Below are 12,775 nucleotides of genomic sequence, written 5' to 3' on the forward strand. Positions count from 1 at the left end.
CCCCCCCCCCCCCCCACACCCCGCAGTGCCCATGGGGGCTGAAATTGTCACCTAAATGGAGTGGGGCCGAATACTGGCCCTGTAAGCATCCTGACCAGGAGCTTCAGTGTATCAACCCCCTGTTTACTTTTTTCCCCAGGCACTGTCTCCCAGCAGCTCTCAGACATCTGTGTCATTTCCAGGGATTAGGCACTAAGCAGATTCACTGCAAGGCAATAATCACGGAAAAGAAAGTGAAAATGTCCTTGATTAAAAGCACTAAGAAACTCTCCGTTCTTCTTTTTACAAGTCTTTTGGGTTTGTTATCTTCTGCTGTAGATAAGAATTCCTGCAGCAACCAGCAGCCAGGGGGCCAGGGTTCCCCTTTAGAAGGTTTACCTTAAAGGATGGAACATTTTGAATATGTCAACTTTACTGCTTTTGGCACAGAGCACTAGTTCTCTCCGAAATGTAAACTGGAGGTCGTGACTCTAAAAAAAAGAAAAAAAATTAAAAAAAAAAATTTTTACCTCTGAGCAAGAATCTGCAGTTGATATGTGCTAAGGTGATAGCTTCCATAGGACTTTCTCTGTCAATTTATTAATGTCAGTCTTCAAGTTTTATTACGTTCTGTTTACCCATGATGCTATCCCACGTGACAGTTTTGTCATCCATCTGGAAAAAAGATGCCAGGGTTTTTCTTTGGGGATAAACTAATTTGTAAACTACTTGCCTTAGACAATCACACAAGTAGTTGCCAATAAGCCATGGCAAAGAAATGGTTGATAGAAATGCTTTAATTAACTGAATGCTCTGGAAAAGAAATTTGGCATCACTGTTTGTACCAATTTTCAAAGCATAGGAGCTCCAGACATAGCAAACCTGTGCCCAAAATCATGCAATCATGCATTGATAGGATCAGGAAATATTTGAGGAGCTTGCTGTGAAAGGCAGTTCTTTTTGTACATGCATATAGCTGTAGAAGTGGGTCAATGCAGTGAGGTAAATGACTGCTCAGAACCTAATGGTGACTATCAAGAAATAATTATTTGATGAAGGAGGAATTTTAGGAAGCTTTGAGAAAGGTGATCAGTCATCTTAGATTTTATAATAGCCAAGAACAGGATGTAGTGTGCAAAGGAATAAGCTGCTATAGTTTGGACCCAGGTGTTAAAGATTTTGTCCCTAACATGGCTCTATTAGAAGAGGTGGAAACTTCAAGAGATGAAGCCTAGTAGGAAGTCTTTAGGTCACAGGGAGTTTGCCTTCAAAGGGAATTATGGGATCTGGTCTCTTCCTCTTTCTTTTGTGCTCTGGCCATGAAGTGAGCAGCTTTGTTCTGCCAAGTGCTCCCTCCTTGATATTCCACCTTGAGAAAAGCCTGAGAGCAACGGGGCCAGCCAATCATGAACCAAAAACCTCCCACACTGTGAGGAAAATATAAAATTGTCTCTTTTATTTCAGGGATTTTTTTAATAGTGGTAGAAAGTTGACTAATTATGCAAGCTACCCTTGGGAATAAGGTGGGGAGTCAGAGCCTGGGAACTGAATGATGGGAGGAGGGTAGGAATATCCCAGGTCCCAAGGAAAGGCTGGAGAAGAAGTTGTGGAGCAGTCAGTGTCCCACGGAGCATCCTATAAGGAAAACCATGGAAACCTGAGTAGTTGTTGGGACCTGTATGTGAGCCAGGCTCCAGAAGCTGAGGACTGAAGAGTGGAGGACAGAGCCAGTTCCATCCCAGATGAGCATAGACACTTGTGCATGGGCTCTCTCGTGTCCACCGAGGAGGTCCACGGAGCAGGGTAGAGGAGAGTGTGGCTATAGAGTCACTATTCAAGACCTCCAGAGACCAAGTAGGAAGCAGGTTTGATTTTACTGTGCAGTTAACATGTACATATACTCAGTCAGTAGCTATGCAGATTATAGGCAGCCACCAATACAGTTTCTGGCCAACTGTCCTTGCAGCGACCAATTGAGGAATGGGCCATGGAGCAAGCACAGGGACTCCAACACATGGCCTCATGCCCAGGGCTGTGCCTACTGAGTAAGCAGTTTGCCGTCCACACGCCTAGCACAGGCGAGTGGCTTTTACGCCCTTAGTATATACCATGTAGGCAGTACTCCATGCACTTGTCCCACACACTTGGATGGATTCCAAGAAAGAAATGCAAGCATGAGGCCAAATTGGGCAAAGAGTGCAATGAGTGAAAGGGGTATTGCCCAGATAAACTGACTTGATATAGAGGTGTAGGGCATAAGCATGTACTGAAGGAGTGCACAGTAGGGGCAGATGCATAAGTGACCATAAACACAGTTGATCTCTGGGACACGGAGGAGTCAGGTTGACTCAGGGTAGAGGTTTGGTACACGTTATGCTGTTGCCTGAAATGCTCCCTACCAGATGGCAAGGGCTTCAGGTGGGAGCTGTGCAACTTCTACCGCTGAAATAGGTCAGCAGAAGGGGCAGAGAACCAGGCAAATCATTACACAGGAAAGAACACACTCACAGCTAAGGAAGGGATCACAAAAACTCAAAGATCTAGAGAGACCAGGTGGTAAAGAAAAGGCATGCAGTAGGGAGATATGACAGAAAATAGGAAGAAATGGGATCAGATGAGGGGCTTAGATTCAAAATTCTTTAACACTTCAGCCAAATCAAGTCTTGTGCAAGCTGGGATCAGACTCAGGCTGTGGACTAAAGTACACAGCTCCTAGTAGTCTTCAGTGGCCCCAAAATGTAGGAAAAGAGAATTCAAAGATTCAAAACAAAGATGCCAGACTCCAATAGCAGAAGCCCTGAAAGAGGAAGTTCAGGAGAAGACCTTAACCAAGTATTTACAATATAACCACAAATTGGAGAGAGAAAAACCAGAAGGGAAGATACCTAAGTGAACCATACGACTGCAGAAAGAGCTCATCTATGAGTTCATTTGCCAATGGACACACAAAAATGATGCAAGTCAGGCAAACTGACAAAGGTGGAATATAACAAAAGAGTGGCATAAACCTGCAAAAGTCAAAGTAGAATGGTAAACTGGAACGAGACTTGCAAAGATGTTGAAGGCAAAAAACAAAACAAAAACCCAGACTTTTATAAGAGTAAGAAAAAGAAAGGGATAGAAACTTTGTAGGCCCAAGAGTACTGATAACAGAAGATCTAGAAAACAGATAAAAATAGAAACTACAATCCCTATTTCACTTTTTTCTTTAGATTTAGCAGAATATTCTTCACATTTAGCATGGAGATACAGACTCCCACACTGTCGAGCAGGACATAGCCTAAAATAGGTAAGGATCTGCCAAGGCACAACAATATGCCAGCTCACACTTTCCAGGAGCACCAGAGCGGCTGTGTAGTGCCCCATGCCCCACCCTCAAGCTTACCTCTAACCAGACATCTGGGCTTTGCATGAGAATGAGCGAAGGAGATGAGAAGTTCCCCTGAACATGGACCTAGGCAGTGGCCAAGTCCCAGAACCATTCTGCACCTCTCCAATCTTGGAGCCTCTCCTTTTCAAGCCCTGCCCAGCTGTGGCCCCTTTGTGGCTTTGCTCCATTAGTTCATAGGTCACAAGTGTGAGGTCTGGCACTTGCCAGTTCTATGGAGGAACTATGGGCAGCACAGTGTGGTACAGCCACCTTCAACTTTGGCTGCCCATCAGCTTGGTGGTGGAGCTTGCAAAAGGTACCAAGGATGGTCTGCCACCCACACATTGAAACACAGTCTCTGGGATGAGGTGTGGGCTCAAATCTTTTTATTCTAATACGTAGTCAGGGATGGAAACTATGAGGATGTTTTAGAAAACTCAGGGTTTTAGAAAAGGCACTTTGCTATATTTTCCATTCATGTGACTTTAGGAAAGTTGTTTAGGCTTTCTCTGCCACTTTCCCCATCTTAAAAATGGATAAGAATGATGACTTTGACTATAGTAAGAGGTTGTTGTGAGATTACCTGAGATAACATCTGTGAAAGTCATTTGTGAATTGCATAATGTTTACTATTATAATTGTTACAAGTGCCTTAGAACTTGGAAAGAAAGAGAGAGAAAGGCCTCCAGAGAAGGGCATTGCTGAGCATACGCAGCCTTGTCCCAATCATGATACATTTCGAACACCCAATTGAAATATTAAAGGTCTGTGAAGGTAACTTAAAGAAATTTAATTGTACAAAAATATGGGGTATATATACAATGAGTCATCCAGGAACATTTACATCTCCTTTATGGAAAAGATGTTAAACTTATTCTATTGTTTTTAGATGGTGAATCTTTCTAGAATGAGCATAGAATATTAACTACGCCATTTCCTCTGATAGCTAAGTACACCAAAATGCACTCCAATGTGGCAGGACACTTAGGATTTTATGACCAGTGTAACTTTGTGTCTAAATATGAGGGACATCTTGGTTAAAAGCTTCTAATATTTCATGTTTCTTTCTGTTGAATTTGGACTCAGCTAAAGTTTCACTGTTAAAATGAAGATATGAAAATTTGAATAACAAAGGACTTAAAAATCCATAATTTAAAAATACATAGTATACTTGGGTCCTGATTTCTAAATGCTTTTTCCACTCAGAGGAACCAGAGCTCCTTGGAAAAAAAAATAGTTGAGTTTCAAGTGTAGGAAAAGGAAAGTATACTGTGTCAGAAATATGGTTCCTACCAGCCAATATGGGACATTTTGAACATCAAAATATAGAAGGACACATACCTATTGAAACACAGTAAATCAAATAAACTCACATAGATAATCAAGGAGGCAAAGCTATTCTTTACAATAAAGGGCCAATTAATAAAGAATGAATGATGGGGTCAGTAAAATCACCATTTGATAACCTATCATAGCAATAATTGATTGAAGCAAGAGTTATTAAAGACTGCTTAAACTAGACGATTTTCACTAGTGGATTTGATGAGGAAGAGGATATCTATATAATCTAAAAATATCTCCCCACAAATTACTTACTAATTACAAAGGGGAAATTAATCACTTGCCAGTAGAAAAATCTGGTGGAGACCTTCTTGATCAGGACATTGAAGTTAACCTGCTCCATAGACAGTCCAGCAGAAAATCCAGTAGGCTCTGTCTTCAAAACACATCCAGCCAAAACATTGTCATCTCTAAAGAGAGGCTGCATTTCACCTCCCCAAGGTGTCCCTTGTAGACCCACAGTCTATGGTCAGTCCAGCAGCCAATGGATCCTGTTCCAATGTGAGTCAGATGGTGTCACGTCTCTTGCCCCCATCTCATTCAGAATCAAAGGCCCATCCTTACACTGGCCACAGACCTTTGGGGCTGGCCACTGTGTCTCTACCTCCCTTGATTGTGACCTTGCTTCCTCAATATTGATCTCCTTTCTGCTTCACGAATGCATCTGACCTGCTCCCATCTACTAGCTCCTCTTCCTGCCAGGAAAAGTCTCCTTCCAGGTATCTGAAGAGCACGCTCCCTCTTCTCCTTCAAGTCTTTGTTCAGAGGTGATATTTTCAATGCAGCTTTCTTCACAAACTACTTGAAACTTCAGTTGTTTCCATGTCTTGGTTATTGTGAACGATGAATAATGTTGTAATGAAGGTGGAAGTGCAGATGTCTCTTCAACATGATTTCATTTACTTTGGATATGTACCCAGAAAAGAAATTGCCGGATCATATGGTAAGTCTATTTTTATTTTTATTTTTTTGAGAAAACTCCATAGTATTTTCCATAATGACTGTATTAATTTATGTTCCCACTAGCAGTATCTAAGGGTTCCCTTTTCTCCACAATCTTGTCAATTCTTATTTTCCTTTACTTTATAAGGAAGTTGTGAGATAGATAGACACACATATAAATAAGGGAATATTATCCTGCCTTAAAAAATGAGATCCTGCCATTTTTGACAACATGGATGAACCTAGAAGATATTATGCTGACAAGAAATAAGTCAGACATACAAAAAATACTGTATCATCTCACTTACCTGTGGAATTTTGAAAAGTTGCAAACAGAGAAACAAAGGATAAAAGGGAGGTTGGGTTGGGGAGGTGGGGAAATGGGAGATGTTGGTCAACGTGTACACAAATTGCAGTCATGTAGGGTGAATCAGTCTAGAGAGTTAATGTTCCATCTGATGACTAAAGTTAATAATACTAGGTTAAATACTGGAAATTTGCTAAGAGAGTGATTTCAGGTGCTTTAGTTATAAAAGAAAACAAGATAATTATGTGAGAGATGGAAATTTTAATTTGCTGGGTTGTAGTAATCATTTCACTATATACAGGTATATCAAAACATCATGTTATACACTAAGTATACAGTCAGCCTCCTTTTCTACAGGTTCTGCACCTGTGAATTCAACCAACCATGAAGCAAAAAAAAAAAAAAAAGAAAAGAAAAGAAATTTAAATTGTACCTATACTGAACATGTGCAGACATGTTTTCTTATCATTGTTCCTTGAACAATACAATCTAACAACTATTTACATAGAATTTAGATTGGATTAGATATCATAGGTAATCTATAGATGATTTAAAATATATGGGAGAATGTACATAAGTTATATGCAAATAGAACATCATTTTATATAAGGGACTTGAGCATTCATGGGTCTTGGTAACCGCAGGGGTTATTGCAAGCAATCCCCCATGGATGCCAAGGAACAATTATATACAATTTTTATTCAAAATAATAAATAAATAAGTAAATAAAAGAAAATTGAGGTTTCCTTATGTCCCCAACCTGGCCATTCCTATCATCTTTCTTGCTTTATTTCTTCTGTTTCTGCTAATGCTTTCTTACCTAACATATGATTAATCATTTACTTCTGATAATTGCCTGTAGCCCACACTTGCAGTTAGTCTGGGAGAAATATATTCCCAACCCTTAGAATAAAGCAGATGACACATGTTTGTTGAATGCTGAGTGAATCTTTATACTGATTAAGTACCTTCTCTATCACCAGCATGTGATTGCTGTACAATGGGAAACAAAAACAAATGCAATAATAACTAAACTGAACAAAACAAAAATCATTTTGCATGGTCTCCAGTTCTCCAGAACCTGACAATTTAGTTGAGGACAGCAAAGTAGACACAGAGTGGAATTACCATAGCATGGAGTGCTAAGCTCTTGGTACCTTCTGGAACACAGTGTAGTTTACAGGAAGGAAATTGCTGCAGTTGGAGAGGGAATTCTAGGAGGTGGAGGACTGTCTTGGGTAGTCAGTGGGGTGGAGGATCCAGTACTGAGTGCTTCCTCCAGAAGACAGGGAGGGAGACCCTGGGAACATAGGAGGAGGGTTTCAGAGCATGTATCTAGCCAGAGTGGAGGCATTTGCTGACACTCAGTGTCCTTCATGCACCCTCCAGGACCATACTTGGGGCAAGAAATTAAGGCTGGTGACATGTTAAGGAGTAATCCCAGGTTGCAGCAGGTAATAGGAAATGAGACAGAGAAGGGAAGGAAGCTGATCTTTATGTACAAGTGAGCAAGAGACCACAGCAAGCAGCGAATAATCCTGCCAGGGGCCTGTGAAAGCATGTGGAGCATCTCAGAGTGGGCTTCCCAGAAAAGCCAGGATGCTGGTGGATTCTTTGGAGAGTGCTGCTGGATTATGGGGGCATTGGCTTGCCAGCACCTGCAACCTACCCCGTGCGCGGGGTCCCAGGGACAGTTGTGGGGCTGAGATCTGCAGGTGACCAGGAGGAAGCTCAGGCATGAATAGGAGCAGAGGACTGGGTCCTAAAGGCTGAAGTCAGACTCAGATGCACACGTGGTAGTTCTTGCATTGCTCTGTAAGTAGAAAGTTAAGCTGAACAAAACCATAGCATGCTTTTTTTTTTTTTAATAGAGGGGAGTAAGAATTTTATTTGGAACCTAGTCCAATTTAGATCTCCCCAACCCCTGAAACTTTATAAGGACCCAAGAAAAGTTGGCTCATCTAATAAAGAGGACATATCAATGTCATTATAGCATGTTCACTAAACTATCATGCTAGTGGCTCTGTCAATCAGTATCATTTAACCTATATAAAAATATTTCCCCCCATGAAGACAGACTATGGGGCAAAAAGCAAACCAACCAAACAAACAAAAAACAAAAACCACACCCCAATTCATTCACAAAGGCACTTGTAATTTAGTATTTAAACTTGATTCCATCATTTCTGGGCAAAAACATGGAGCAACCCCTGAGTGTCTCCTGGATATCTGTACATTTTTTGAGACAATGCAAGCAAATTCGCGAGGCCTCCGTCAGGGTTACATAGGGAGGGAAATAGCCTTGAACGTGGGCTTCTCTGTGGAAATCATTCCAGTGCAGACGAAAGGAGAGGGAGACACACAACGCCCTCTATTGTCACGGCAGGTCAACGGTGTGGGCACAGTCCTCTGAAAGCAAAAAGAGCAACAACCCAATGAGAAAGGGGAACCTATATCCACAAGAATGAAACCCTGGGTTTCTGAGGACCAGCCACTGGCATACAACTCTGCCTACCAAGTGGGAAACACCCATGAGTTCTGGGGATCTGTCAAAACCATTTCTGGTAGAAGCAGCCCCACCTTCCACCTGCTGGTAACTGGAGAACACTGAGCCATTTCTGGTTCTGGTGGATTTTTTCCCTGGACCTGCCAGGAATGTGACTTTAGGGGGCAGCCAGCCAGGGCCAAGGCGTGGGAGACCAAGGCATTTCAACAGCTGCTTGGGGGTGGGGGCGGCAGCACATTTTAATTGTCTCATGGCAATCACCATGGGGCTTAGTCTACCCTCCCTGCTCTGGCCTTTCAAGAAAATAGTGTAAACGCGTCCTTTATGACCCTGTTTGGAAAGTCCAAGAATTGGTTGTTAATTAGGACCACTCTGCATAATCTAGGAGGAGGGAAGAGGTAAGGGAAGAGAAACATTTTTGTCTTTCTCTTGATTATCTGCGGGGTCCTGCCCAGGAATTTCCCTCCTGTCACACAGTTCTGTATCTAGAAGTCTCTCGACTCCTTCCCCAGGAGCTCCTGGAACAAATTAAGTTTCCCTGAAGAAAATGGCTCAGGATGACATGGCAGTGTCATCAGGACGGGCCCTGGGTGTCCTTCTCATGGGTCAGGGTTTCTGGAGGTTCTTTCCTCCAGGCAGCCACACAATGCCACATCATCCTGGGCTGGGTTCTCCCCGCCTTCATTGACTCTCCCCGCCTTGCTGTTGCTGCAGAAAAGAACCTTGCCTTTCCTCTCCCTTTCACACTCAACATCTTGCTGGTCCTCAGGGAAGCCCTGGGGCTCTTATCCAGGGAGGCACAGAGAGGTTGTAGGGCATTCAGGGGCACACAGCTGACAAATGCAAGGCCAGGATTCAAAGTTGGGTCTTTTGTCTCCAAACCCAGGGCTCTTCCCTTTTTATTCCAGTGTGCTTCTCCCAGGCAGTCACAGAAACAACTATTTAAAGATACAAACCTGCTTTCACATATTAATCAGAAAGGAGTGTAGGCCTGCCCTCATTCATCCTTGTGCAGACTGTCTTACCAAAGGCAATTCTAACTTGGGAAGTGAATTCCAGATGGGAAAGATGGTGATGATAATGACAATGGCCACCGTTCATTAAGTGTGTACCAAGTCACAAAGCTAAGTAATATATCCATCCCTATTCACAGACCAAAAAAAAAAAAAAAAGAGGCTGGGTTAAATACCACACTCCTGTAGGTCCCAAAGCCACTATGTGGCCAACCTGGGGATTCAAACCCACCAGAATGCTCCTGACAGCACCACCTTCTCTTTTGTGGCACAAAGGACCTCAAGCATCTGAGTCACTCTACACATTGTGATCAGCAAACTCCTCCACCAGTGGACTAGAAGTCCTGCTGCTAATGTCAGTTAAGGCTTAGGAAGGACAATGAGGTGCTGAGGACTATCCTAACCGCTTTCACATATTAACTCATTTAGCCCTCAGTGACCAATGAACTGTTATCACTTATCCCCTATTGCACAGGCCAGCAGCCTCAGGCCAGCCCTAGTCACCAGCAGAGTCTCAGTTATTTGCCATCTCAGGGTACAAGCCACGAGAGCCAGAGGGGGCCAGAGTTGGTGACTGACCACTTCCCCATGACTCTGCTGAAGATTTGGCAGATGACAGCTCTATCTCTTCTTCCCCTGGTTCAAAGGATGAAGGTAGATGGTGTTCAATAGATACCTGTTCATTCTGGCAGGGCCTTAAAAGTGAATCTGCTTGACTCAGCCTGAAGCAACTGCGGCTTATGGAATTGGGCAAAAGGGCAGTGCAGACAATGCTTTGCCAAAAGTGCTCCTGCAGCCCTGCTGTGGCTGGCAGCGGGGCCCCCCATGGGTGTCTGTTATTAGCACACCTTGTGCTGTGCCATGGGAAGATACAAGCCTCCAGTCTGGCAATGATTTCGTGCTAGGACAGGGAGTCACCTAATGCCAACTGAAAATGCTGCCTGATCTGGGGATGGCAGAAATGACCAAAGCATGTCTTTGTTTGGCACCTTGATGTATGTGTGACCTGGTTTTGAAGGTTGTGTTTACAATGGGTAGTTCCTTAGACACAATCCAAACATTTTCCTCTTTGGCCATGAGCACCAGCAAAGCAAGGCTGTCTGGTGTCATTGCTGACCTGTAACGTCCGAGGACCTAAACTTGAACGGTGACTCATACATTTCATGGGAAACATCAAGCGTTTCTCACTGCAGACACACACACACAGAGTCCAGGAATGCCATGCCCTCAAAGACAAACCTGCTTCCTTATTTACCTCCCTGCCTTCCTCAGGAATGGCTGGGAGCCATTTGCTTTCCTGGGAGAAGGGGAGAGAACCCCACATTGTCAATGTCTCCCATGGGCCACGTGAAGTTGCTTTCTACAACATCGCCTCACTTACTCCTCACAGAATTGCCTCAGTTGATTCACACAGAAATCTGTTGACCTGGCAGTTACGATGCCTACTGTACAGAATCAGAAAAACAAAGCCACTTATCCCAGGTCATGCAGCTAAAAAGTGGAACCAGGATTCAAACCCAGGTTATTTTGACCACATCCCCATCTTACTTGTGGGCCTCCTTAACTTTTTAGCTCAGAAAATTATCTTCATGCACACACACACACACACACACACAACATGCTACCAGATGCCAAGAGCAATGTAGGTGCTTAATTAAAGATTGTTGATCCAGGCATAGTAGCATGAGCCTGTAATTGCAGCTGAGGCAGGAGGATGGCAAGTTCCAGGCCAGACAGGGCAACTTAGCAAGAACCTGTCTCAAAACAGTAAAGTGAAAAATGGGCTGGGGATGTAGCTCAGTGGTAAAGCACCTCTGGGTTCAGTCTCTAGTGCAGCAACAACAACAAAACTTGAATGAATGAATGATACCATTTTTAGTTAACACTCACTTTGAAATAAACTCTTCTGAGAATACTCTAATCAGGTCATCATCCATTTCTGACTGCTTAGTGTCTCCCAAATAGCTATCCGTACTGTATACTTTACTTTCACAGTAGACTTAAAGTTCATTTTACCCTTTTCCTCCCCCTTGTCCCTCAGTTGAATCTTTCAGGTTCACCTGCTTTGCTCCCACTGTCCAAGTCAATGCTGACAAGATTGCAGACCTGGCGAGCCTCCAAATCGGCTGGTCTGAAAATAGATTATGAAATCAGGAAGGGTGTAAGACACCCTTATAATCCTGATGCTATTAATACACAATGAATGGAATTCCTAGCACACACAGTGGCTGGTCAATTGTCATATAGCATCATTCATGCACTTGAGAGTAACAGAAATGATCTAACTTATCCGCCAGATAAGAACCCTTAAATTTGTCACTAACACATTGTCTGAAGCCCTAGCAAACGTCAGTACCCAGCCCACACATCACATGTGCTGGATTTACTTTCACTCCTCCATGTGAAGTGATTGATAAACATAATACAATGGATGGTTTGCTCAAAATTCCAGTTTTCCACGCTCCAAAGTGTTCTGTCAATCCAATATTTCTATAACTCAAGTTTCTGCAGCAACTTGTCCTTTCCTTAAAACAAACAGACAAAAACCAGGAAGGGAGAAACTCCTTTCTGCTCATGGCTCTGATTAGCTATGAATGGCAAACATTTCCTTGTGAGAAGATGGAAATGTGGAATAGTTAAAGCTGAAGTCAGCCAAAATTACCTAGCCATAACTGCCTTAGAAACCCTTAAGTTGTTGAAGCTTTAAGAAAAATTGAAAATGAAAGAGAAAAAATTTACCCATCTTAATTTTTCTAGGAGTGTGTAAATTCAGATATAAATTATATATAAATATAAGAATGGCATTGGGGCAGTGCAATCATTATATTGCTTATTGAGCAAATATGATTTTTAAATGTGTTTTCAGAATTGAGCTCCTGCCACCCACAATGGGGGAGGCAGTGCTTTTCACCCTGGTAAGCTTCTCTTAAAATAAAGGCAATGATTTTCACAGATATCAAAGAGCATTCATTCACTGTCAACATCAATAATTAACTTTGCTGTCATCCCATAAGAAGGGTGCATTTAAGGGAAGATTATCAAAAGACAACAAAGAAATCTAGGTAGTGGTGACATCACAAGATTCCAGGATGTCCCTAGAGAAGATGCCTCTTGAGGTTGCAAATTTGCTAGGTAAACTCTCTGGATCAAGCTTATCAATATCCGATAAAGGCTTATGCTGAGACAGGCGAAGGTAAGGAAAGCTCATGTTGCCTGCCCTGCTGCCAAACAGCCACAAGAAGAACCACAGTCCAGTCTATGCAATGAGTATGCAATTTTACTTATATTCACTCAGTCTCTCTTTCTTTCTTTCTTTC

The 12,775-nt window shown here is 42.7% G+C and overlaps 1 long non-coding RNA gene across 1 annotated transcript in view; it reads right to left on the reverse strand.

Moving 5' to 3' along the window:
* Positions 1–8,137: 8,137 nt before the first annotated feature.
* LOC125618444 overlaps positions 8,138–12,775 on the reverse strand; it is a 65,736-nt gene continuing 61,098 nt past the window's right edge. Inside the window, exon 3 of the long non-coding RNA XR_007349708.1 lies at positions 8,138–8,348. This is a non-coding gene — a long non-coding RNA (uncharacterized LOC125618444). The remainder of the gene's footprint in view (positions 8,349–12,775) is intronic.

Source organism: Marmota marmota, unplaced genomic scaffold (genome assembly GCF_001458135.2).
Source record: "Marmota marmota marmota unplaced genomic scaffold, marMar, whole genome shotgun sequence".
NCBI lineage: Eukaryota > Metazoa > Chordata > Mammalia > Rodentia > Sciuridae > Marmota > Marmota marmota.